Raw genomic sequence first — 19,738 nt, 5'->3', positions numbered from 1 at the left:
AATACCAACAGTAAAGGGCCTGAGGCAGGAATGAGCAGGGGTGTTAGAAAAACAGAAAGAAGGAATGTATGGTGGTGACAAACTGAGGGAGAAAAGAATGGCAGAAGATAACCTCAGACTGGGCATGGTGTCTCATGCCTGTAATTCCAGTACTTTGAGAGGCTGAGGCAGGAGGATCACTGGAGGTCATGAGTTCAAGACCAGCCTAGGTAACATAGTAATAACTCCATCTCTCTGTGGCACAGCTCTGTAGTCCTAGCCATTAGGGAGTCTGAGGCAGGAAGATCATAGGAGCCCAGGAGGTGGAGGTTATAGTGAACTATGATTGTGCCCCAGAACTCCAGCCTGGGTAGCAGAGTGAGACCTTGCCTCTGGAAAAAAAAAAAAAAAAAAAAAAAAAAAAAAAAAAAAACCTCAGTGAAGAAATTAGGAATGACAGCATTTAGTGAACAATTGAATGTAAAGGAACTTAGACCTGTGGAAGGTCTAAGTTTCCATCTTCAGTGGTAGGACTATGGTAATTTACTGAGGAAGTGAATAGTGGAGAAGAGCAGGTTTCAGGGAGAATATTATAGATAAAGTTTAGACACATTAATTTTGAAATACCTGTATGTGATGGTTTATTTTACACTTCAACTTGGCTGGGATATGGAACCCAGACATTTGGTCAAATGCTAGTCTAGATGTTGCTGTGAAGACATGTTTTAGATGAAACTAACATTTGAATTAGTATACTTTAAGTAAAGCAGATAACCTTATATAACACGGGCAGGCTTCATCTAATCGGTTGAAGGCCTTACGAGAAAGAGACTGGAGTTTCCCAAGGAAGAGGGAATTCTGCTTCCAGGATGCCTTCATACTCAAGCTGCAACATGAACGCTTTCCTGAGTCTTCAGTCTGCTGGCCTACCCTGCAGATTTTGTACTTGCCAGATACCACAGTCATGTGAGCCACTATCTTGAAATAAATGCCAGTTTATCCATTTATCTACCTATCTCTTTATACGTATATATAAAATCTCCAGTTGGTTCTGTTTCTCTAGAGAACCCTTGGTAATACAATGTGCAGTGTGGAAGTGGAGATACCAAGAAGTAAGTCAGAAATAAGAATTTGGAGCATAGGAAGATGGCTCTCCTGAATATTGGTATAAAATGTAACTTAAACAATGAAGATTATGTAATATAGACTCAGGATTCTTAATCTTGTGCAGTGGTTTACATACATAAAAGAAATATACAAAATTTTAGCAAGTTACATATCTCTGAAATTCATCAGTATAGATTTAATTTAGCTTAATAAAAAGCAGACCAATGACTGAATCTTGGGGGAAAACTCATATTTACAAAGGAAAGGGGAGAGCTAAAAGAACTGGAGAGTTGGAGAGTTGGAGATACCAAGGAGTAAAACCTGACCTACAAAACATTAGTCAACCATCAAATATTGTTGAGTACAAGTTAGAAAAAAAAGTCTGAAACTGTCTTGGTGAGGATGTCATCTCAGTAGCCTTAACAAAGCAGTTTGGTAAAATGGTAGGTGGATGCCAGATTGCGGTGGGTTGAAGGCTGGAAGGAAAGGAAAGGTATTCATCCAGGTTTCTCTTTCTGGAAGTACATGTTCAGGGGAAGGAGTAAAAAAAAGCAGTCTCTTGAGAGTAGTCATGTAGATCTTTGGATCATGCAGAGTGTGAGTGTATATGTCCATTTAAAGATGACAGACTGTGTGTTTATACATATTTTATTTTAAGGTTAAGTCATCATGGGGAGTTGGCATTTGGAGGTACAGATGAAGAGTTTAGTCTTTAAAGAACAGAGAGACATCTCTAAAAAAATCAGGCAAGCAATAAAGCTGGTAACTGATGCTGATGAATTATAAATGTATGTAAAGAAGAGGGAAATGATGTAAATCAGAGGAGATTCTAGATTCTTTGTGAAGTAAAAGGTAAGATTATCTGCTAAGAATGAAGCATTATCATGGAGTTTGGATATTAAGGAGATAGCGGAAATTATGCAAAAACAGTCCTGTGTGGATGAGGAAATTATTAGGTCTAAGGTTACCCATAGGCTTTGAGGTTACAGACCACAATTTTGCAAAGGACATGAAATTTGCTTGCTTCCCTTTTATTCTTCAGAAAGGGTAGGGTAAATATTGATAAGAAAATATGGATAAAGTGATATTGGTGTGTTGGAAACTTGATCCCCAGTGGGGCAGTATTGGAAAGTGGGATCTTCAAAAAGTGTTTAAATTATGAGGGTTCCACCCTCATGAGTGGATTAACGCCATTATCTTGGCACTGAGTTTCTTATAAAATGAAGAGTTCTGCCCCTTCTTGTTCTCTCCCTTGCCCCCCACCCCCACCCACTCTTTGACCTTCTGCCATAAGGTGAGGCAACAAGAAGTCTCTTGCCAGATACTAGTCCCTTGATTTTGAAATTCCCTGCTTCCAAGACCATGAATCAATAAATTTCTGTTCATTATAAACTTCCCAGTCTTAGGTATTTTGCTATAGCAGCACAAAATGAACTAAAACAGATGCTTTTCATATTCTCTGTTCTATTCGTAATGACTTTGTGATCATGCCTGAATAACTGAATTGTGAACTCTTACTAAGATGTAATAGTTCAACAAAAACAGGGTGATAGAATCAACAATTACTGCATAACAAACTATCTTCAAAGCTCAAGGTCACATAACAATAAGCATTTATTTCATACAGGCTTATTGGAGAAGTCAGCTGGTCTAGGCTGGGCTCAGCTGGACGGATCTTCTTCAATCTGTAGGCAGCAGAGGCAGCCAGACAATTTTTCTCTTCGTCTTTCATCCTCCTCTTCAGACCGGTGTGTGTGATCTGGGTTTTTTTTTTTTTTTTTTTTTTTGAGACGGAGTCTCGCTGTGTCGCCCAGGCTGGAGTGCAGTGGCGCGATCTCGGCTCACTGCAAGCTCCGCCTCCCGGGTTCCCGCCATTCTCCCGCCTCAGCCTCCGAGTAGCTGGGACTACAGGCGCCCGCCACCGCGCCCGGCTAGTTTTTTGTATTTTTAGTAGAGACGGGGTTTCACCGTGTTAGCCAGGAGGGTCTCGATCTCCTGACCTCGTGATCCACCCGCCTCGGCCTCCCAAAGTGCTGGGATTACAGGCTTGAGCCACCGCGCCCGGCCGGTTTGTTTGTTTTTCTTGTGACAATAGCAGAGGTACAAGAAGGCAAGTGGAAACAGGCAAAGCCTTTTAAGGCCTAGGCTGGGAATAAGCACACCATCACTTCTACCCCATTCCATTGGCCAAGCAAGTTGAGTGGCCAAGTCTAAGTCAAGGGACTTTGTTTTTCAGTTATCTATTGCTGTATAACAAACCATCTCAAATGCAGTGGCTTAAAACATTACGCTTAAATGTAGTAACTTGAAGCAACCATGATTTATTTGCTTATGATTTTACAATTTTGACAGAATGACAGAGATAGCTTATCTCTGCACTATGTGGTGTCTGCTAGAGTTGTAAGGTATGAGATGGCTTTTTCACTCACAGGTTTGACGTCTTAGAATAGTTGGAATGGTTGAGAGTTGGCAAGGAATAACTCTCCATGTCTTTCCATGTGGTTAGCTTGAGCCTGTGCACACCATCACAGTCTCTAGGCATTTGAACTTCTTACATGGGAACTGGCTTCTCCTTAAAGGTAAAAATGTTTTCTTAATGCCTGGGCTGAGAAATCACAAAATGTTATTTTTGCTGCATTCCATTGCTCAAAGTAGTTACAAACCCAAACGAAATTCAAGGTGAAGGGAAACAGACTCTGCTTCTAGCTGGGGAGGTGCCAAGGTCACATTGCAGAAGGGACTGAGGGATACTGTTTCAGTCATTTTCAGGAATCCAATCTACCACAAGTGAAGACAAACACTCCACCCACAAAAAGGTTGTGGATATAGAGAAGGAGCAATGATTTAATCAACTGTGCTGTATAATACAAATGTGTATATTAAAATGATTTTAAATGATTCTAGGGTCAGTCCCTTGCCCTGGTATCACAGTCTGGGGGATTGTCATTTAACATAATAAACAAAACCACGCTGCTGAAGTGCCCACTAAAAGTACTTCAGTTTTCTTTATTTTTGATAAACACCAGAGGCTGTCATAATTAGCATAATGGAATATTGGATACTGGGTTTCTTTGATGAAATTTGTCCTTGTTAATTAGTTAATTAATATATTAGAAACAAAGATCCCATGGGGTGAAGGGAACAAATATTAGAAATATAGTCTCCCTGGGTAAATTAGTGGTTCCCAAAATGAATTAAATATTTAAGAGATACTGTTCAAAGCGAATAAAAATTAAATGAGCTCTGTAGCCTTTAACTTGAGGGATGGTGCCCTAGGCTGGAGCTGTCAGTATTCCTGTGTCCTGCTGTGTCCAGAGGTTTTCTTCTTAGAGATGTTTGGCTGAATCCTGATTCTGAAATATTGTTGCATTTGCTTCAAGCAAAGTTTTTATGAAAGGTGGTTTTGGAGTTAGTAAAACAACAATGACAACAACAAAAACAAATGACAAAACCATGGGAACTTCTTTGAGCTTAGAGAACAGGTTTTATGACTGTTTTTTGCTTGCTTTCTAATAAGTGACTATATATGTACAAAATTTTGTTGAAGATCTGCTATCACTATAACTTGTTGGTATCTTGTAGCTAACTATCCTTTACTTTATACTATAAAGTAAGCTGCCGACGGACATCTACCAAAAGCAACAAAAGTTGTCTATCACTAAATTGGTTTAAGCCAGTTCACAAAAATTCTTTATGGCAAAAGTCAACATTTTTTAAACACTCTCTGCAGATACTCAATAATACCCTCAATTGATCAGGAACAGAGATAAAATAATTGAATTAAGGTGCTAAATCTATTCAGAAAAAAAATAAGGCAAAAAAAGATATTAGTACTCTTTCAAAATAATACTAGAGCATTGTCTAACAAGCCTACTGAAGGGGCAAGTAATCCTCTGAGTTAATGCAACTTTTGGAGGTCACTATTTACTATTGATTAGAAAATAGATTACAAGATTAAATGTCATTATGTAGAAGATTAAGTTTTGAATGATTTTTACCCAGTAAAGATGCAACTAGTTTCTGTCTTTTAGAAAAAAAAAATCCCAAAGGCCATAGTTTTCACTGCCCCATAGGACATTAGCTAGTTTTTTACTCAAACTTGCAAACTCATGTGAGCATTATTTTTCCCCCACTGACTGTACATTTACCAGCCTTTTCTATTGTTATTGCAATCAGTTTACCATACTCCTCCTTTCCTCATTAGTGACTTAAATAAATATTTGATGATTAGTTACTATATATATATTTGAAGATCATGCTTTGATAGCTTTTAAGGTATTCCAGTGGCTTACCAAGCACTACAAAGTGAGAAGGTGTTCACTTTATTATCATCTGGTGCGTTCCTGAATGGGATCTCCCTAACCTTTCTCAGGAGATACTCTGTGAGTGGACAATGTCCAGATACATGCAAGACCCATTTAGGAATACAGACCTCAAGAGAGAGCTATCTGTGCTCAGCTTAATTCCACTCACCTCTGTGACATGTCCCAAGTGGGACACATGTGCTTTCAGGTTTGTGGCAATCTTTATAGCTAGGAAAACAACTTCAAATTACTCAGTTCAATTACCTCTCTTGGTGAAGAGTTGGGAAGCATATGATAAAAGCTATATCCAGGCAAACCGCAGGTGTCATAGGGAGGGGAAGCATATTTTAAAGTCAAAATTCCTATCTACGTCCTACCCAACTCACCCACAACAATATGCTTATTCTTGTAATGCTGTTCTAATGAGTTCAGGCTTCTGGGTCTATTATCACTCATCCTTTTTCAAGTCCAGGTAGTTGAATGCCTGAGGACACCAGGTGCTGTTTCTCAGTTGATAAAAGCTGCTAGATCGTCCATGATTGTTGATTTTATCAGGGTAAAATCAAGTGGGGGAAAATACTGGAGGGGACACTGTCGTCAGAAATCAGTCCTCCTCCTCCCCTCAATCAGAGCTTTAATCAGACAAGAAACTTTTACTATTTCCCACTTTTGAGTTTCCTTAAATGGAGTTCAATGCTTATCACCTGATGGGAGTTTCTTACCAGTATGTGCCAGGGGCTTCCCGAGGAATGATGATCGATGATTCTAACAGCGAAGTGGAAAGAAGGATGTAAAGAGATGATGTTCTTTACCTGAGATCCACATGCAGGACAAAGTAGAGATAGAAAGTAGATAACTCACTGCACCGCAACGGATTTTTTGGTAATTGGCATTGCTTGGTTCTAAAAGGGCTAAGGAAACCAGTAACAATAAACTGTGTACACAATTCCAAACACGTTAAAGACGGTGGAGTAGGATTACAAGGGGAAAGGCACTTCAAGTGATGCTGTCTTGGATTGGAAAAACAATGCTCCAGGTGAGGCTCGAACTCACAACCTCGGCATCACTCGCACACATACTGCCTTATAAGTACCGCGCGCTAACCGATTGCGCCACTGGAGCACACAGCCCCTACTTCCGGTCACTGGTTACACGGCCTACACAGGAACATGCGGCGTGTTTGCTCTGGTCGTCACAGCACAAGTTCCTCGGCCGCGCGCCCTGAGTCCCGGGGCTGCTTCTCCCTCAGACGCGTGCGAAGGCGGACTGGGTTCAGCTGCGGACTCCACGGGAGCCACCGGTCCTGAAAGCGCAGAGCATGCTTTGTTTGGGGAAACGAAAGCGAATACTTCTTTCCAAGGAAACCTGGGAAAGGGCAGACACTCCCACTGCCTCAGGCGTTCCCTGGAGGACCTTCAGTGGCCGCCGTGTGGGCGGGCTAGCGTCACGCTACTGCGCTGGTTCCGGAGCCCTTCCCTTGCCTCTCCCAGGGTCCTTCTCCCAGCGCCGGAGGAAGGCCCGCCGTCTGCGCGTGGAGTGCGGGTGGTGGGAATCCCTGGGAGGAGTACGAAATCCTTCGAATGGGATTTACCAAAGCCATTCCTTTCCGCTCACTTCCGTTCCCGCTTAGCAAACGTGTTGGAAACGGGTTGCTACTGAAAGGAAGTGGTGCTGGGCTGCATTTTCTGTGGCTAGTCTGCGAGAAACAGCCCTGGAATGGGCCTCTATTTCTTCCTTGGAGCATCCCTCCCTGGGACCTGGGAGTTGAAACTCTCTAAGCTAAAGCAACTGAAGCAGGCCCGGTACTGGACCTCAACGCTGGGTTAAACAAGGTTTTTCAGAAAGTGTCTTACTAGGCTAAAGACCTTGTGCTTCGGAGTGTTTTAAGGGGAGAGAATGGGGAAAAGGACTGTCTCTAGAAGGTAAATGTGTATTGGAGATGGGGAGTGTGTGTTTACACGGAGTATCGGGCGTCTTTCTTATGGGTGGACATTGTGGATGAAAATGAGAGATTAAGGCAGAATTAGCTGGTCTTTTAATCCCAAACAGTGTTCTAAAAATAAAAACTATATCTTCAAGGTCTACAACATAATGTTTTGATACATGTACACAGTGAAATGATTTCTACAGTCAAGCTAATTAACGTAATACATATCTTCACAGTTACTATTTTGTGTAAGTGGTGAGAGCACATGAAATGTACTCTTCACAAGTTTCCAATGCACAATGCAGTATTAACTATAGTTATGCTATGCATTACGCCTCTAGACTTATTCATCCTACAGAATTGCAACTTTGTATGCTTTGACCAGCATTTCAACCATTTCCACACGTCTCTACCTCTGGTAACCACTGTTCTACTCTGCTTCTATGTATTTGACTTTTTTATAATCCACATAAGAAATCATGCAGTATTTTTTTTTCTGTGTCTGGCTTGTTTCACTTAGCATAATGACATCCAGGTTCATCTATGTTGCAAACAGCAGGATCTTTATTAAGGATGAATAATATCCTATTGTATATATAAACCATATGTGCTTTATCCATTCGTTGGTGGACACACACTTAGGTTGATTCCATGTCGTAGTTATTGTGAATAATGTTTCAATGAACATGGGCATGCAGTTATTGCTTCGAGATCCTGATTTCATTTCCTTTGGGGATGTGAACCCTGAAAATTTGAGACAGGCCTCAGTTAATTTAGAAAGTTAATTTTGCCAAGGTTGAGGACACACCTCCGTGACACAGCCTTAGGAAGTTCTGACTACATGTGCCCAAGGTGGTAGGGGCACAGCTTAGTTTTAGACGTTTTAGGGAGACATGAGACATCAATCAATATATGTAAGAAGTACATTGGTTCCTACCAGAAAGGCAGGGATGAAGCAGGGAGGGGGCTGCCAGGTCGCAGGTAGGGGAGAGACAAATGGTTGCATTCTTTTGAGTTTATGATAAACCTTTCCAAAGGAGGCAATCAGAGTATGCATCTATCTCAGTGAGCGGAGGGATGACTTTGAATAGAATGGGAGGCGAATTTGCCCTGAGCACTTTCCAGCTTGAATTTTCCTTTTGTGATTTTGGGGGCACAAGATACTTTACTTTCACAGTATATACCCAGAAAAGGTACTGCTGGATCATGTGGTAATTCTATTTGTAATTTTCTGAGGAACAGCCATACTGCTGTTTTCCGTAAAGGCTGTACTAATTTACATTCCCACCCACAATGTAAAAGGGTTCCCTTTTCTCTACATTGCCAACACTTGTTATTTTTTTATATTTTTAAATTGGTGATTCTAACAGGTGTGAGATGATGTCTCATTGTGGGTTTAATTTGCATTTCCGTGATGATTAGAGATGTTGAGCATTTTTTCTATTGGCCATTTTTATGTCATCCTTGGGAAAATATCTGTTCAGGTTCTTTACCTATTTTTTAATCAGATTTGGTTTTCTTGCTATTGAGCTGTCCAATATGTTTTGGACATACCTTATATGTTTTGGATATTAACTCCTTATCAGATACATCATTTACAAATATTTTCTGCCAACCAATAGTTGCCTTTCCGTTTTGCCCATTGTTTTCTTCTCTGTGCAGATATTTTGTTTGATGTAGTCTCATTTGGTTATTTTCGCTTTTGTTTCCTGAGCTTTTGGTGTCCTGTCCAAGAAATCATTACAAAGGCCAGTGTCAAGGAGGTTTTCCCTTATATTTTCTTCTAGGATTTTTACAATTTCAGGTCTTCTGTTTGTGTCTTTAATCTATTTCGAGTTGAATTTTATGTAAGGTGTAAGATAAGGATGTAATCTTATTGTTTTGTATGTGGGTTCCCAATTTTCCCAACACCATTTATTGAAGAGGCTGTCTTTTGCCCAGTGTGTATTTTTGTCGCCCTTGTCAAAAATCAGTTGACTGTAAATGTGTAGATTTATTTCTGGGCTCTCTATTTTGTTCCATCGGTTTATGTGTCTGTTTTCATGTCAGTGCCCTGCTGTTTTGATTGTATAGCTTTGTATAGTATATTCTGAAGTCAGGTAGTGTGATGCCTCCAACTTTGTTTTTCTTTCCCAAGATTGCTTTGGATATTTAAGGTCTTTTGTGGTTTTATGCAAATTTCAGAATGTTTTTATTTCTGTGGAAAATGTTGGAATTTTGATATTGTGTCGAATCTGTATATTGCTTTGAGTATTATGGACATTTTAACAATATTAATTATTTTGATCCAGAAATCTTTTCATTTGCTTTGTCTTTTTCAGTTTCGTTCATCAACGTTTTATAGTTTTCAGTGTACAAATCTTTTACCGCCTTGGTTAAATTTATTCCTAAGTATTTAAATTTTTGTACCAATTGTAGTGATATTTTTTAAAATTTCTTTTTAGGTAGATTGTTTGTGTAAAGAAACACAACTGACTTTTGTATGTTAATTTTATATCCTACAGCTTTGTTTAATTATTAATTTTAATAGATTTTTGGGTGGAGTTTTTATCAATTTCTATATATAGACTCATACCATGTGCAAACAGTTTTACTACTTCTTTTCCAATTTGGATGCCTTTTATTTCTTTTTCTTGTCTAATTGCTTTTGCTAGAACTTCCAGTGCTATGTTGAATAGAAATGGAGATGGTGGTGATCTATGCCTTGCACCAGATCTTAGAGGAAAAGTTTTCAGTTTTTCCCTATTGATTATGATGTTAGTTGTGGGATATTAATAAATGGCCCTCTTGTGTTGAGGTAATTTTCTTCTGTACCTATTTTGTTGAGAGTTTTTATCTTGAGTGGATGTTGAACTTTGTCAAATGCTTTTACTGCATCTATGATGATATGGTTTTTATCTTTCACTCTGTTAATGTGATATATTGCATTGATTGATTTGGGTATTTTAAGCCACCCTTGTATCCCAGGGATAAACCCCACCTGATCACAGTGTATAGTCTTTTTGATATGTTGTTGAATTCAGTTTTCTATTATTTTATTGAGGATTTTTGCATCTATGTTCACCCAGAGATATTGGCCTGTAGTTTAGTTTTCTTGTGGAGGCTTTGTCTGGCTTTGATATCAGAGTGATGCTAGCCTCATAAAATGAGTTTGGAAATATTACCTCTACTTCTATTTTTGGAAGGCTTTAAGAAGGATTGGTATTAATTTTTCTTTAAATATATGTCACAATTCAGCTGTGAAGCCATCTGGTCTTGGACTTCTCTTTTTTTGGGAGGTGCTATATGGTTTGTAGGTAGTTTGTCCCAAAAAAACTCACACTCAAAGTTAATTGCCAATGTAATGGTGCTAAGAGGTGGGACTTTTAAAAGGCCTTTGGATCATGGAGGGATTAATGCAATCATGAAGGGTTTAATGCAGTCTCAGTTATCATGAGAGCAGGTTATTATAAAGTGAGGCTGCCTCTTGCGTTTCATCTCTTTGTACACACTCATTTCCCCTTTGTTCTGCTTTCCACCATTAGTTGAAGCAGCACAAGGCCCTCACCAGATGGGATGCTTGATTTTGGACTTCCAAGCCTGCCAAACTGAGCTAAATAAACCTCTTTTTTTTTTTGGTCTTAAAATAAGTTACTCATCCTCAATTATTCTGTTACAGCAACACAAAACAGACTATGACAGGAGGTTTTAAAATTATTATTACTTCTATCTCAGTATTTGTTATTAAAATGTTTAGGCTTTGTATTCTTGATCCAGTCTTGGTAAGCTATTTATTCTAGGAATTCATCCATTCTCTCTAGGTTATTTAATTTGTTGACATATAATTGTTCATAATAATCCCTTATGATCTTTTCTGTTTCTGAGGCATCTGTTGTAATGCCCTTTTTCATTTTTTATTTTATTTATGAGTTTCTCTTTTTTTCCTTATCTAGCTAAGGGTTTATCCATTTTGTTTATATTTAAAAAAACTCTTGGTTTTGTTTATTATTTTTCTATTGTTTTCTAGTCTCTGATTTATTTCTGTACTGATCTTTATTATTTTCTTTCTTCTGCTAACTTTGGGTTTAGTTTGTTCTTCTTTCTAGTCCCTTGAAATCTAGTTTATTTATTTGAGAGCTTCCTTGTTTTGTAATGTGGCATTTGTCACTATAAACTTCCCTCTTAGTATTGCTTTTGCTATATCCGATAAGTTTTGATAAATTGTATTTTCATTTTTGTTTGTCTGGAGTTTTTTTTTTATTTTGTTTTGATCTCCTACTGAACCCAGTGGTTGTTCAAGATTATGTTATTTAGTTTCTATGTGTTTGTGAATTTTCCTGTTTTCTTGCTGTTAATGATTTCTGGCTTCATTCCATTGTGGTTGAAAAAGGCACTTCATATGATTTCTATCTTTTTTGAATTTGTTAAGACTTGTTTTGTGACTTAAAATATGATCTATCCTGGAGAATGTTCCATGTGTGCTTCTGAAATATTTTCCTGCTCTTGAGTGAAAAGTTCTAAATATGTCTGTAGGTCTATTTGGCCTATAGCGCTTTTCAAGTTAGCTGTTTATTGATTTTTCTGTCCACATGCCACATGTTCTATCCATTATTCAAAGTGGGGTATTGAAATCTATTACTATTGTATTGCTGTCAGTTGGTCAACTTGCTGGTGTCTCATATGTCCCTTAAGCTATGTTGACTCTTTTTCAATTTTTCTTTTTTTCCCTCTGATTGTATCATTTCTAATGACCTGTCTTCAAGTTCACTGATCCTTTTCTTCTGCTAGATCTAGTCTGCTGTTGAACCCTGCTACTGAATTTTTTAGTTCAGTTATTGTATACTTTAGTGCTGTGATTTCTGTTTGTCACTATTTAATTTTTTAATCTCTCTGTTGAAATTCTCATTCTGGTCATGAATTTATCTCTTGACCCCAGTGAGCATCTTTTTTTGTTTTTTTGGATTGTCCATCATTTTTTATTGTTTCATAAGAGTTTTTCTTTCTTTCTTTCTTTTTTATTATACTTTAAGTTCTAGGGTACATGTGCACAACGTGCAGTCTTGTTACATATGTATACATGTGCCATGTTGGTCTGCTGCATCTATCGACTTGTTGTTTACATTAGGTATTTCTCCTAATGCTATCCCTTCCCCTCCCCCAACCCTACGACAGGCCCCGGTGTGTGATGTTCTCCATCCTGTGTCCAAGTGTTTTCATTGTTCAATTCCCACCTATAAGTGAGAACATATGGTGTTTGGTTTTCTGTCCTTGTGATAGTTTGCTCAGAATGATGATTTCCAGCTTCATCCGTGTCCCTACAAAGGACATGAACTCACCCTTTTTTTAGGCTGCATAGTATTCCATGGTGTATATGTGACACATTTTCTTAATCCAGTCTGTCATTGATGGACATTTGGGTTGGTTCCAAGTCTTTGCTATTGTGAATAGTGCTGCATGAATAGTGCTGCACTAAACATTTGTGTGCATGTGTCTTTATAGTAGCATGATTTATAATCCTTTGGGTATATACCCAGTAATGGGATAGCTGGGTCAAATGGTATTTCTAGTTCTAGATCCTTGAGGAATCACCACACTGTCTTCCACAATGGCTGAACTAGTTTACAACCCCCCAACAGTGTAAAAGTATTCCTATTTCTCCACATCCTCTCCAGCATCTGTTGTTTCCTGACTTTTTAACGATTGCCATTCTAACGGGTGTGAGATGGTATCTCATTGTGGTTTTGATTTGCATTGCTCTGATAGCCAGTGATGATGAGCATTTTTTCATGTGTCTGTTGGCTGCATAAATGTCTTCTTTTGAGAAATGTTTGTTCATATCTTTTGCCCACTTTTTGATGGGGTTGTTTGATTTTTTCTTGTAAATTTAAGTTCTTTGTAGATTCTGGATATTAGCCCTTGTCAGATGGGTAGAATGTGAAAATTTTCTCCCATTCTGCAGGTTGCCTGTTCACTCTGATGGTAGTTTCTTTTCCTGTGCAGAAGCTCTTTAGTTTAATTAGATCCTATTTGTCTATTTTGGTTTTTGTTGCCATTGTTTTTGGTGTTTTAGTCATTAAGTCCTTGCCCATGCCTATGTCCTGAATGGTATTGCCTAGGCTTTCTTCTAGGGTTTTTATGGTTTTTGTATAAGGTGTAAGGAAGGGATCCAGTTTCAGCTTTCTATATATGTCTAGCCAGTTTTCCCAGCACCATTTATTTATTAAATAGGGAATCCTTTCCCCATTTCTTGTTTTTCTCAGGTTTGTCAAAGATCAAATGGTTGTAGATGTGTGGTATTATTTCTGAGTGTTCTGTTCTGTTCCATTGGTCTATATCTCTGTTTTGGTACTAGTACCAAGCTGTTTTGGTTACTGTAGCCTTGTAGTATAGTTTGAAGTCAGGTAGCGTGATGCCTCCAGCTTTGTTCTTTTTGCTTAGGATTGTCTTGGCAATGCAGGCTCTTTTTTGGTTCTGTATGAACTTTAAAGTAGTTTTTTCCAATTCTGTGAAGAAAGTCGTTGGTAGCTTGATGGGGATGGCATTGAATCTATAAGTTACCTTGGGCAGTATGGCCATTTTCACGATATTGATTCTTCCTATCCATGAACATGGAATGTTCTTCCATTTGTTTGTGTCCTCTTTTATTTTGTTGAGCAGTGGTTTGTAGTTCTCCTTGAAGAGGTCCTTCACATCCCTTGTAAGTTGGATTCCTAGGCATTTTATTCTCTTTGAAGCAATTGTGAATGGGAGTTCAGTCATAATTTGGCTCTCTGTTTGTCTGTTATTGGTGTATAGGAATGCTTGTGATTTTTGCACATCAATTATGTATCCTGAGACTTTGCTGAAGTTGCTTATCAGCTTAAGGAGATTTTGGGCTGAGACAATGGGGTTTTATAAATATGTAATAATGTCATCTGCAAATAGAGACAGTTTGACTTCCTTTTTTCCTATTTGAATACGCTTTATTTCTTTCTCTTGCCTGATTGCCCTGGCCAAAACTTTCAACATTATGTTGAATAGGAGAGGGGGTTTTGCCTATGGGGCTTTTTGCATGAGAGATGGGTCTCCTGACTACAGCACACCAATGGGCCCTTACTCTTTATCCAATTTGCCAGTCTGTGTCTTTTGTCTTTTAATTGGGGCATTTAGCCCATTTACGTTTAAGGTTAATATTGTTATGTGTTAATTTGATTCTGTTATTATGATATCAGCTGGTTATTTTGCCCATTAATTGATGCAGTTTCTTTAAAATGCTGATGGTCCTTACAATTTGGCATGTTTTTGTGGTGGCTGGTACTGGTTGTTTCTTTCCATGTTTAGTGCTTCCTTCAGGAGCTCTTGTAAGGCAGGCCTGGTGGTGACAAAGTCTCTCAGCATTTGCTTGTCTGTAAAGGATTTTATTTCTCCTTCACTTATGAAGCTTAGTTTGGCTGGATATGAAATTCTGGGTTGGCAATTCTTTCCTTTAAGAATGTTGAATATTGGCCCCCACTCTTTTCTGGCTTGTAGAGTTTCAGCTGACAGATCTGCTGTTAGTCTGATGGGCTTCCCTTTGTAGGTTACCCGACCTTTCTCTCTGGCTGCCCTTAATATTTTTTCCCTCATTTCAACCTTGGTGAATCTGCCAATTTTGTGCCTTAGGGTTGCTTTTCTCGAGGAGTATCTTTGTGGCATCCTCTGTATTTCCTGAATTTGAATGTTGGCCTGCCTTGCTAGGTTGGGGAAGTTCTCCTGGATAATATCCTGAAGAGTGTTTTCCAACTTGGTTCCATTCTCCCTGTCACTTTCAGATACAGCAATCAGACGTAGATTTGGTCTTTTCACATAGTCCCATATTTCTTGGAGGCTTTGTTCATTTCATTTTACTCTTTTTTCTCTAAATTTCTCTTCTTGCTTCATTTCATTCATTTGATCTTCAGTCACTGACACCCTTTCTTCCATTTGATCGAATCGGCTACTGAAGCTTGTGCATGCATCATGTAGTTCTCATGCCATGGTTTTCAGCTCCCTCAGGTCATTTAAGGTCTTCTCTATGCTATTTATTCTAGTTAGACATTTGTTTAATCTTTTCTCAAGGTTTTTAGCTTCTTTGCGATGGGTTCAAACATCCTCCTTTAGCTTGGAGAAGTTTGTTATTACCAATCGTCTAAAGCCTTCTTCTCTCAGCTCATCAAAGTCATTCTCTGTCCAGCTTTGTTCCATTGCTGGCGAGGAGCTGCATTCCTTTGGAGGAGAAGAAGCGCTCTGATATTTAGAATTTTTAGCTTTTCTGCTCTGGTTTCTCCCCATCTTTGTGGTTTTATCTACCTTTGGTCTTTGACGATGGTGATGTACAGATGGGGTTTTGGTGTGGATGTCCTTTCTGTTTGTTAGTTTTCCTTCTAACAGCCAGGACCCTTAGCTGCAGGTCTGTTGGAGTTTGCTGGAGGTCCACTCCAGATTCTGTTTGCCTGGGTATCACCAGCAGAAGCTGCAGAACAGCAAATATTGCAGAACAGCAAATGTTGCTATCTGATCCTTCCTCTGGAAGCTACGTCTTAGAGGGGCACCTGGCCGTATGAGGTGTCAGTTGGCCCCTACTGGGTGGTGCCTCCCAGTTAGGCTACTCAGGGGTCAGGGACCCACTTGAGGAGGCAGTCTGTCCATTCTCAGATCTCAAACTCTGTGCTGGGAGAACCACTGCTCTCTTCAAAGCCGTCAGACAGGGATATTTAAGTCTGCAGAAGTTTCTGCAGCCTTTTGTTCAGCTATGCCCTGTCCCCAGAGGTGGAGTCTACAGAGGCAGGCAGGCCTCCTTGAGCTGTGGTGGGCTCCACCCAGTTCAAGCCTCCTGGCAGTGCTGTTTACCTAGTCAAGCCTCAACAATGGCAGATGCCCCTCCCCTAGCCTCGCTGCTACCTTGCCATTGGATCTCAGACTGCTGTGGTAGCAGTGAGCAAGGCTCCGTGGGCATGGGACCCGCTGAGCCAGGCGCAGGATATAATCTCCTGGTGTGCCATTTGCTAAGGCCATTGGAAAAGCGCAGTATTAGGGTGGGAGTGTCCTGATTTTCCAGCTACCATCTGTCACGGCTTCCCTTGGCTAGGAAAGGGAATTCCCTGACCTATTGCCCTTCCCCGGGTGAGGTGATGCCTAGCCCTGCTTCAACTCACACTCCATGGGCTGCACCCACTGTCCAACAAGGCCTGGTGAGATGAACCTGGTACCTCAGGTGGAAATGCAGAAATCACCTATCTTCTGCGTCACTCCCACTGAGAGCTGTAGACTGGAACTGTTCCTATTTGGCCATCTTGAAACAAATTTTTTTTTTTTTTTTTTTTTTTTTTGAGACAGAGTCTTGCTCTGTTGCCCAGGCTGGCGCACAGCAGTGTGATCTCAGCTCACTGCAAGCTCCACCTTCTGGGTTCAAGTGATTCTCGTGCCTCAGCCTCCCAAGTAACTGGGATTGCAGGTGTGTGCCACAACACCTAGCTAATTTTTTTTGTATTTTTTTTAGAGGCGGGGGTTTTACAACATGTGGTCAGGCTGGTATTGAGCTCCTGACCTCAGGTGATCCGCCTGCCTAGGCTTCCCAAAGTGTTAGGATTACAGGCATGAGCCAATGCACCCGGCCCTGTGAGCGTCTTTATGGCCATTATTTTGAATTCTCCATGTGGTAAATCATTTATCCCCATTTCATTAGGGTCAATCTCTGGAGATTTATCTTTTTCTTTTGTTTAGAACATAATTTTTTATTTCTTTACTTTTCCTGACTGTATATTGGTTTCTGCACATTAAACAACCACCTCTCCCAGTCTTCACAGACTGGCCTAATATAGAAGAAACTCACCAGTCAGTCCAGGTACTGGATGCCTTTCAAATCTTTTTTTTTTTTTTGGCGATGGAGTCTTGCTATGTTGCTCAGGATGGAGTGCACTGGCACAATCTCAGCTCATTGCAACCTCCGCCTCCTGGGTTCAAGCAATTCTCCTGACTCAGCCTCCCCAGTAGATAGGACTACAGGTGCACGCCACCACACCCGGCTAATTTTTTTTGTATTTTAGTAGAGACAGGGTTTCACTGTGTTACCCAGGCTGATCTCAAAATCCTGAGCTCAGGCAATCTGCCCGCCTCAGCCTCCCAAGCCTCTCAAATCTTTATTGTCATACAGACCATCATCTTTGTTCTTATTGACCCCCAGAAGACTAGAGTATGCCAAGTCCCATTAGTGTCCTGAAACAGTCAAGACAGGAGCCAGTCCCTCCTGTAGCAGCTGGAAACGTTGGGATGTTAGGTGTGTAATCCAATCCTTTCTCTCCTCAAGTAGAAGCTGTGAGCTGAAGTTTATCATCATTTGCTCAGCACTGAGCCAGGAAGGGTAGCTGGGGCAAATAACTGCACTCTCAAACTGCACACTTTTCAAACCATTACTTTGCTGTCTGTCACCTCCAGGGGCCTAGCAAATGCTGGCTGATAACTCTGAGAGACAAGCAGTTTAACTGGAGGCTTGATTCTGTCTCTGGAGTGAGCCCCGGAAAGGAGCTGCAGGAGGTGCCCACATACCTATTCGGACTCCCAGAAGACTACTAATTGTCTGCTATCTCACCTCCTAGATGCAGGCTGGTTAGAAGTTAGACCCTTAGGCAGCAACTGGAAAAGTCTGGATGTTAGATGTGTAGTCTAACTCTTTCCATGGAAATACTGGCAGCTGGGCATTATTGCCTGCTCTGTCTGCACTGAGCCAGAGGGAATAGCCTGTGGAAATATTCCTGTACCCATTTAAAACCACCTTTTTGTTTTCTGTGGTCCCTGGGGACTTGAGAATGGTGAACCTCATCATCTCTCAGAGCTAGGTGATTTAGGAGCTAGCCCCTCAGGTGCTAACTGTAAAAGTTAGGGGAGTAGATGTGTAGTCCAAATTCTTTGCTCTTTATGGAGAAGTTGGGAGTTGGGGGTTCCCTACCAATTACAAGGCACTGTGCCCAGGGTTAGATTTATGGCACTAGTGTGTCTCAGCTGCAATGTGGTTATTGTCTCAGTTGCCCACTAGGTAGGAGTCTCTCAACTAGTTTCTGGATTTCTCTCAAAGGGAATTAATTCATGTCTAGGTGTTTATTCTGTGTTTTTGTGGGATTAAGGAAAGTTAGGAGCTTCCTATTCCACTGTCTTGCTGATGTCCTCTTTGTTTTGTTTTCTAATTACCATTTGCCATGTATATGTGGGTATGATGTGTCAAAAAAATAACGTGTTGGTTGGGCATGGTGGCTCATGCCTATAATCCCACCACTTTGGGAGGCTGAGGCGGGCAGATCACTTGTGGACAGGAGTTCGAGACCAGCCTGGCCAACATGGCAAAACCTCGTCTCTACTAAAAATACAAAATTAGCAGGGTGTGGTGGAGTGCGTCTGTAATCCCAGCGACTCGGGGGGCTGAGGCAGAATTGTTTGAACCCGGGAGGCGGAGGTTGCAGTGAGCTGGAGATCACACCATTGCATTCCAGCCTGGGTGACGGAGCAAGACTCCATCTTGAAAAAAAAAAAGAAAGTGGACTTGGATTGATTGTAAATATTTATTGCAAACACAAGAACAATCACCAAAAAGGTTTAAAAAGAGATGTATAATTGATATGTTAAGAAAGGATAAAAATGGAATCTTACAAAATAAAACCAGAAAAGAGAGGAAAAAGTGGAAGACAAAAAAAAAAAGAAGAAGAAGAAACTAAGGACAAGGACAATGAATAGAAAACAGTAACAAATATGGTAGATCTCAATCCAGCTATATAAATAATCACTTTAAATGTCAATAGTTTGATTATATCAGTTAAAATATAGAGACTTAGCTAGGCATGGTGGCACATGCCTAAAGGCCCAGCAACTCAGGCAAGGCAGGGAGGGACTGAGGCAGGAGGATCTCCTGAGCGAGCCCAAGAGGTCGAGGCTGCAGTGAGCCATGACACTCACCCTGGGTGACAGAGTGAGACCCTGTCTAAAAAACAAAAACAGAAAAAGAGACTCAATCAGAAAACAAGATCCAACTACCTATATGTTGTCTACCAAAAATCCGCTTTAAATTTAAGACACATATAGATTAAAAGTAAAGTGATGGAGAAACATATACCATGTTAACACTAACGAAAAGAAGCTGCAGTAGCTAAATTGATATTAGACAAAGTCAACTTCAGATCAAGGATAAAGAGGAGCATTACATTACATTCTAGCATTATAATGATGGAAGTATCAGTTCTCCCAGAAGACATACAAACCTTAATGTGTATGCACCTAATAAGAGAGCGTCAAAATATGAGGCTAAAGCCAATAGAACTGCAGTGAAAAATAGTGTATTAGAGATGGAGACTTCAACACCCATCTAACAGTAATTGACAGATCCAGCAGGCAGAAAATCAGTACAGATATAGCAGAACTGAGCAGCACCATCATTCCACTGGATCTAATTGACATTTAT

The 19,738-nt window shown here is 40.2% G+C and overlaps 1 non-coding gene across 1 annotated transcript; it reads right to left on the bottom strand.

Moving 5' to 3' along the window:
* Window positions 1-6,418: 6,418 nt before the first annotated feature.
* TRNAI-UAU lies at window positions 6,419-6,512 on the bottom strand. Its single transcript has 2 exons — window positions 6,475-6,512; window positions 6,419-6,454 (listed from the first exon to the last, which is right to left on the bottom strand). It is a non-coding gene; the product is annotated as a tRNA-Ile (tRNA).
* Between the last annotated feature and the right edge of the window lie 13,226 nt (window positions 6,513-19,738).

Source organism: Rhinopithecus roxellana, chromosome 4 (assembly GCF_007565055.1).
Source record: "Rhinopithecus roxellana isolate Shanxi Qingling chromosome 4, ASM756505v1, whole genome shotgun sequence".
Lineage (NCBI taxonomy): Eukaryota > Metazoa > Chordata > Mammalia > Primates > Cercopithecidae > Rhinopithecus > Rhinopithecus roxellana.
Note: the sequence above shows the minus strand (reverse complement) of the source record. Positions and strands in the feature narration are given on the sequence as shown.